General features: G+C 46.8%; 1 long non-coding RNA gene across 1 annotated transcript; it reads left to right on the plus strand.

Moving 5' to 3' along the window:
- The first annotated feature begins 585 nt into the window (after positions 1 to 585).
- Positions 586 to 6,149, plus strand: LOC309393978. Its single transcript, XR_014175669.1, has 3 exons — positions 586 to 825; positions 5,392 to 5,566; positions 5,784 to 6,149. It is a non-coding gene; the product is annotated as an uncharacterized lncRNA (long non-coding RNA).
- The last annotated feature ends 429 nt before the right edge of the window (positions 6,150 to 6,578 follow it).

The raw sequence follows: 6,578 nt of genomic DNA on the forward strand, positions 1-6,578 counted from the left end.
GTGGAGCTCCTCATTCCTCCTTGTTCTGCTGCTGCAAAGACAAAGACCAGAGAGAAATTAGCCCCTTGTTGTTCTCAATTGAAGCATCAAACGATTCCTTCAGTTAAAAAATACTTTAAAATACATTTATGTGTGTGTGTAAAGGTTCGGTGTTGCTATTCCTACCAGAACAATCAGAAATCTCTCCTTACTGGGAAGAGGGTTTTAACCATTGGGAAAAGCCACCCGCTCCCGGCAGAATGAAATATTTTAGGAGATATTAAAAAGGCGGAATATTGTATTTCCCCTAGAAGAGAAATAGAAGCCTTAAGGGAGGTTCCCTGTCCCCAGTAGATATTTGGTGCCCCTTAAGAGAGACTGGGCCGTCCTATCTGCGAGGCAAAAGACCTCCAGCTGCAGGGTGATGGGATTAAGACAGGACCCTCCAGGGCATCCTAGGATCATCTAACAGCAGAGCTCCCTCAATTGCAAAATCTCCTAAGGCCATTGCATCCTCCCAGGGGTAGGTTTCAATTTTTTTTACTATGGGTCCCGTGGGTGTGGCTAGGTGAGGGGAGCATGTGACTGGGTGGGCGTGGCCAACCTGACGTCACTCACGCACACTCAGTCACATGACCCTCCACCTAGCCACGCCCACCGAAACGATGGTGAAAGATTTTGGGACTCTGACAGAGGGAAGACAGAGGGGGGGAAGAGAGGGGGAAAACTCCCCAAAATTGTCCACCGTAGAATTTAGGGGGTGGAAAAGCCACAAGTTTCCTTGAAGGAATTGAAGCATTCAACTTTGCATCCCGGAGGCCATGCCTGTGTTTATAAATCAGGCGGGTGAGTGGAGGGGGGGAGAACAACGGGAAGGAAAGGGTGGGAGATAGGAAAAACGCAGGAGGAGGCGCTGGACTGTGCAAGCAGGGTGGGAGGGAGGGAGGAAAGTACACCTGATCCTGGCTGGGGACAAGGGATGGGGAGGAACCGGCTGCAACCCCCCAAATCACCCCCAGGCATGGCAGGGGCCGTGGGAAATCACAGAGGGCGGATTGCATGCGAGCGTTTGTGTTCTGTGGCCCAAAGGATAAAAGAAAGACGATTCTGGATTGTATCAACAGATTTCATACTTGCTTCCTTGTACTTCTTGACAAATGAATGAATGAATGAATGAATGAATGAATGAATGAATGAATGAATGAATGAATGAATGAATGAATGAATGGAATCTAACCAAATGAAATTCAATGGTGAAGAAAACAAGGTTCTACATTTAAGCAAGAGAAACAAAATGCACAGGTACAGTATAGGTGGTTTCCTAACAGTTAGAATGTAGACTTACCTGATGTCCTTCCCTTTAACGCTTCTCAGCGGTTCCTCCCCAGGTGTTTCAAAAGTCTGGAAAAGTCAAAAAAATAAAAGTCAAAAAAAAATGCAGGTGTGAATATACTTATATATTCACCCTCCACTATCTCCACCCTCATACTGAGCTTCTGCAAGTCCTACTATGACATGCTCAGTAATGGACACTCAAAACCTTCCCCAGAAGATCTAGATTGCTTACCTGGGGGGGAGGGCAGGGGGTGTTGGACCGCTGAGGAGGACACCCTGGCTCTATGGGGGGCAAGTGGCCCCCACATGATGTCTTTGGCTGGAAAACAAAGGAGGATGATAAGGACATTTGGGCTGAGCACAGGGAAATCCCTCCTGCCCAGTTAACCCTCCCAAAGAGCCTCTTTACCTTCATGGCTCATCTCCTATCTAGTCTTGTAGCTACAGGTTACCTACCTCAGGGTGTCCCCTTGGCCCAAGGGAAGGGTGCATCTCTGGAACCACTGGAAAAAAGACAGACTTCTTTAGAAACACAAACTTATGGACCACCATCTTCCCTGTCAAATATTAGGTGCCAGCTGATACTTCTGGCATCTAAACTCTTCACCATTGCTACTGACGCTAAGGAGATAGTAAATCTATTGTTTTTAATTGTCTCCTACCTCTGTTATTGGGCCTGAGCTGCCTCCTCCATCTTCTCAGGTAGTTACCTGCCATCTTCAGAAGCTAATGGCAGGTAAATGACCCAGGACAGCCCAGTCAAGGTTTATGACATGTGCTGTGATGTCATAACCTTTGATCCAGCTGGGGGGGGGGGGAGGATGCCCGGGGTTCCCCTTCCAGCAACTGTGGACCTTTCCATATGGAGGGTCACAAATGCTGAAAGAGGGACCCCGAGAGGTCTCAGGCAAAGTCTGTGGAATAAAAAGGGGAAATGGGGGAAAGCCCCCCCAAGGCTCCCAGGAGAACTGAGCCCCCAGAATGTTCCTCAAAGTGCTAAATGACTTGGGGAGGGGGGAAGAGGGGGGGGTGTTGGAAGAAGGAGGGAGGGGGGAAGAAAAGGAGGGAAGGAGGGAGAGAAGGAGGGAGGGGAGAAAACAAATGGGAGGAAGGGAATGTTTAACTGGCTTCCTATCCAAGAACTATGAAGGTTGCAGGAGTTTGTTGTAGGCCCTAGAGAGGACCTTTCTCCAAGGTTGAAGGGATGAAGTGGGTCACTCTACTCCCTCTCAATCCACCATCTCTCCTCCCTCTGTTTTCCATCCTGGATACCCTCAAGCCCACTCCTCTCCTCAAACAGACCACCTTCACTTAATTTCCTTTGAGATTTCCTTTGGGAAGTGGGAGATTGGAGGCAGACGGGGCAGCTGGGAAGGGGAGATGCTGTCTGGTCCATCATTTATGGAAAGATCGGATTGCAACGTCTTCTTGGTGCAGAAGTTTCCCAGCCAACTTTCCCAGCCAGTCTCTCACAATGCAAGTCAATGGGAGAAGCCGGACTCACTTAATGACAGTGGCTAAGCTATGCCCTCAGAGCTTGAAGCATTGTTGGAGACCCCACACCCCCGGTGTTGCTCCTCTCTGGGAGGGGGTTTCCAAGGATTTCCACCAGGACCCGCGGATTCTGTAAGGGCTTTATTCCCGATGCCCCCCGTCTGGCAAACTCAGGATTCTTTTTTCTCCCCACGTACATCTATACATCCGAACTGGACTGGGTTCTTTCTCTGGGTCCTATAATATAGGTGTCTGTGTGGGTATAAACATAACATTTATTTATTTATTCATTTAGTCACTTTTGTGTAGTGTATATTGGAGGTGGCAACCCTTTGAGAGCTCTATGAAAACAAAACTTCATTTGAATGTATGCTGATTAGTGTACATTTAAAGTGACAATAAAGTTATCCTATCCTATCCCAAATTCTATTCTATTCTATTCCTTTCTATTCTATTCTATTCGATTCTATCCAATCCAATCCAATTCTATCCTACATTCTATTCTATTCTATCCTTTTCTATCCTATCCTATCCTATCCTATCCTATCCTTTTCTATCCTCTCTTATCCTATCCTATCCTACATTCTATTCTATTCTACCCTATCCTATCCTTTTCGATCCTATCCTCTCCTATCCTGTCCTATGCTATCCTCGCCTAGCCTAGCCTACATTCTATCCTATCCTATCCTATCCTATGCTATGTTATGCTATCCTATCCTAAATTCTATTCTATCCTATCCTATCCTATCCTATCCTATCCTACGTTATCCTGTCCTATCCTACATTCTATTCTATTCTATTCTATTCTATTCTATTCTATTCTATCCTTTTCTATCCTATCCTATGTTATGCTATCCTATCCTACATTCTATTCTATTCTATTCTATCCTTTTCTATCCTATCCTATGCTATGTTATGCTATCCTATCCTACATTCTATCCTATCCTATCCTATCCTGTTATCCTGTCCTACATTCTATTCTATTCTATTCTATTCTATTCTATCCTGTCATTTTCTATCCTCTCCTCTCCTAAATTCTATTCTATTTTATTCTATTCTATTCTATCCTATCCTTTTCTATCCTATCCCATCCTATGGTATGTTATGCTATGCTATCCTACATTCTATTGTATTCTATTCTATTCTATTCTACTCCATTCTATTCTATTCTATTCTAAATTCTATTCCATTCTCTGTTTGAGAAACTCAAGATGGATGCCTGGGAACGTAGTCATGGCAACGGGGTTTATTTTTCATTAGCTGAGAGTTTTTGCTGCTCCTCCCAGCGGCTTCTTCGGTCTGATCCACTTGGGCAGGGGGATCCTAGGCAGGCAGGGAGTCGTTGGAATGTACCAACTCAAGACATTCTTAGGGGCCTTTCTGTGTTAACGGCCATGATCTTCCTGAGGGAGCAGCCCAGAAAATGGGGGTCCGGTTGTGTCTGAGGCCTCCTCCTCTAGAATAGGATAGAATAGAATAGAATGGGATAGAATAGAATAGAATGGGATAGGATAGGATAGGATAGAAGAGAGAAGAGAGAAGAGAAGAGAAGAGAGCTGGAAGGGACCCTGGAGGTCTTCTAGTCCAGCCCCCTGCTCAAGCAGAGGAACCTACATCATCTCAGACAAGTGGCTGTCTGGTCTCTTCTTCAAAACCTCCAGTGAAGGAGAGCCACAACCTCTGGAGGAAACTTCTGTTCCACTGGTGAATTCTCCTCACTGGTTGGAGGTTTCTCCTTCGTTCCAGGGTGCTTCTCTCTTTCTTTAGTTTCCATCCGTTGTTCCTTGTTTTGCCCTCTGGTGCTTTGGAGGATAATTTGTCCCCTTCTTCTTTGTGGCAGCCTCTCAAAGACTGGAATGATGCTATCATGTCAGCCCCAATTCTTCTATTCTTTGCACTAGCCAGACCCAAATCCTGCAGCCGTTCTTCCTATGCTTTAGTCTCCAGGCCTTTGAGCATCTTAGTTGCTCTTCCCTGAACTTTTTCCAGGGTCCCAACATCTAATGGGGGCCAAAATTGGTTGCAGGATTCCAGTACTCTATTGAGGGAAGGAGCCTCCCCTTTGGCACAAATGGACCCCTTCACTCCTCTCTCCAGCCATCCACCCTCCTTGTCCAAAATGTGGGTCTCCTGTCCCCTCCGAGCCCCCATCACGGCCAACACAGGGATCTCTTTCCTTTGGGGCTCCTTTCCCACTCGATCCGATGATGGCCAGGAAAGATCGGATGTTCCTCAGGAGCCCCAGGAAGGGATCCCAGAGAAAAGGGGGCAAAGAGCACCCCGGAGCATCTCCAGGGCAATTATGGAGGAGGAGAGCAGGAGAGACTCTGCTTCTCTCATCCTGCAGCTGGTGGGAAACTGGGAATGTCTGAACGTCATCTTTGAATCCAAAGATGGTTTTCCAATTTCCCCGTCTCTGGGGCTCACTTTTCCCACTGCTCTCAAGAGGTCAGGGAAAGGATGGATAGGACTCCTCAATACACCGTCAGATGAGTTTAAAAAGGATAAATTTCCTGATTTCCCTTTTCTAACTTTACTAAATTGCTATTTTTAATGTTTTCTCAAATTCTGCTTTTTTATTAGGAAAGAAACAGGGAGACGTCACCTGACCATGCCTTGCAACCTCCCCCACTGGCTTCCCCGTTGACTTTGCCTGTTGGAAGCCCCTGAGAAGATGGCATTTGCTCACCACGTAACCCTGGGATGCTGCAACTCTTGTCAGTGTGAGCCAGTTGCCAAGTGCCTGGATTGGGATCACGTGAGTGCAGGGAGACTGTCATGGCCTGCTTCTGAGTTGCCCTTTTCAGCTTTGTCATAACTTCCCACCGTTGCTAAATGAATGGTCATGAGTCAAGGACTGTCTGTGTTGCAGACATTCAGAGAATCACAGAATGTAAGCCGAGAAAGGCCCCACTACTCACAGAGACAGATCTCTCATTCTTGCATTTTAATGGGCTTTTCTTTATTTTTAACAGGGATGAGATTGATAAGAATCATTCCGAGCCAAATCTGATGTCCTTGCAAGGAAGTGGACGTGACCTGGGAGGAGACTCACATCCAGCTCCATTGGGACCTCAAAGGCAGGAGGAACAGCAGCCACGCAGGCAAGAGGAGAAGCCATTTCAGTGCTGGATGGATGGGAAAAAGAAGAGGAGATCCCTCACTTCCCATCAAAGGATCCCCTCAGGGGGAAACCACCTCAAGGAATGGAGTGTGGAGCTCTACTAGAGTCTTCGGTTGAATGGGTTGAAGAGATGCTTCCAGCCATTTCTGCACATTTCAATGAGACATTTCCATCCCTTTTTCTTGGAGAAGACTTCTGGATGCATCCAGCCAACCAGATGGAACCTCCAGGACCTTCCTTTTGAAGGATGACCAGGGATGCCAGAAGCCATCCTGCCAGGCAGCCTCTCTCGGGCTTCACAGAGAAGCCATCCCTGGACATTTTGCCTGGATTTTGTGGGCTCCTTGGCTTTGAGGTTCTCCACAGAAGCTTCCAGCCATTCCTTCTCCGGTTTATACGGCAGCATTGGAGGTTTCATGACTTCAAGAGGTTCTCTCTTGTCTTCTGGTTTTGTAATGTTTTTCGTTGTGCTTCTTTTGGACTCTGTTTTATTAGGTGGTACCAGCTGGTCTCTGTACATCAATCACCCGCAGGTCACTCTACTTGAAGCCCCCGGCAGATGTTTCAATCGATGTTCAGATTGTTCAGGAACTTTTCCCTTCTTTAAGTCCTCCTCCTGGTCCTTTACCGGCTGATGTCCCTCACC

This window comes from Natrix helvetica, assembly GCF_964273705.1.
Source record: "Natrix helvetica genome assembly, chromosome: 5".
Classification (NCBI taxonomy): domain Eukaryota; kingdom Metazoa; phylum Chordata; class Lepidosauria; order Squamata; family Natricidae; genus Natrix; species Natrix helvetica.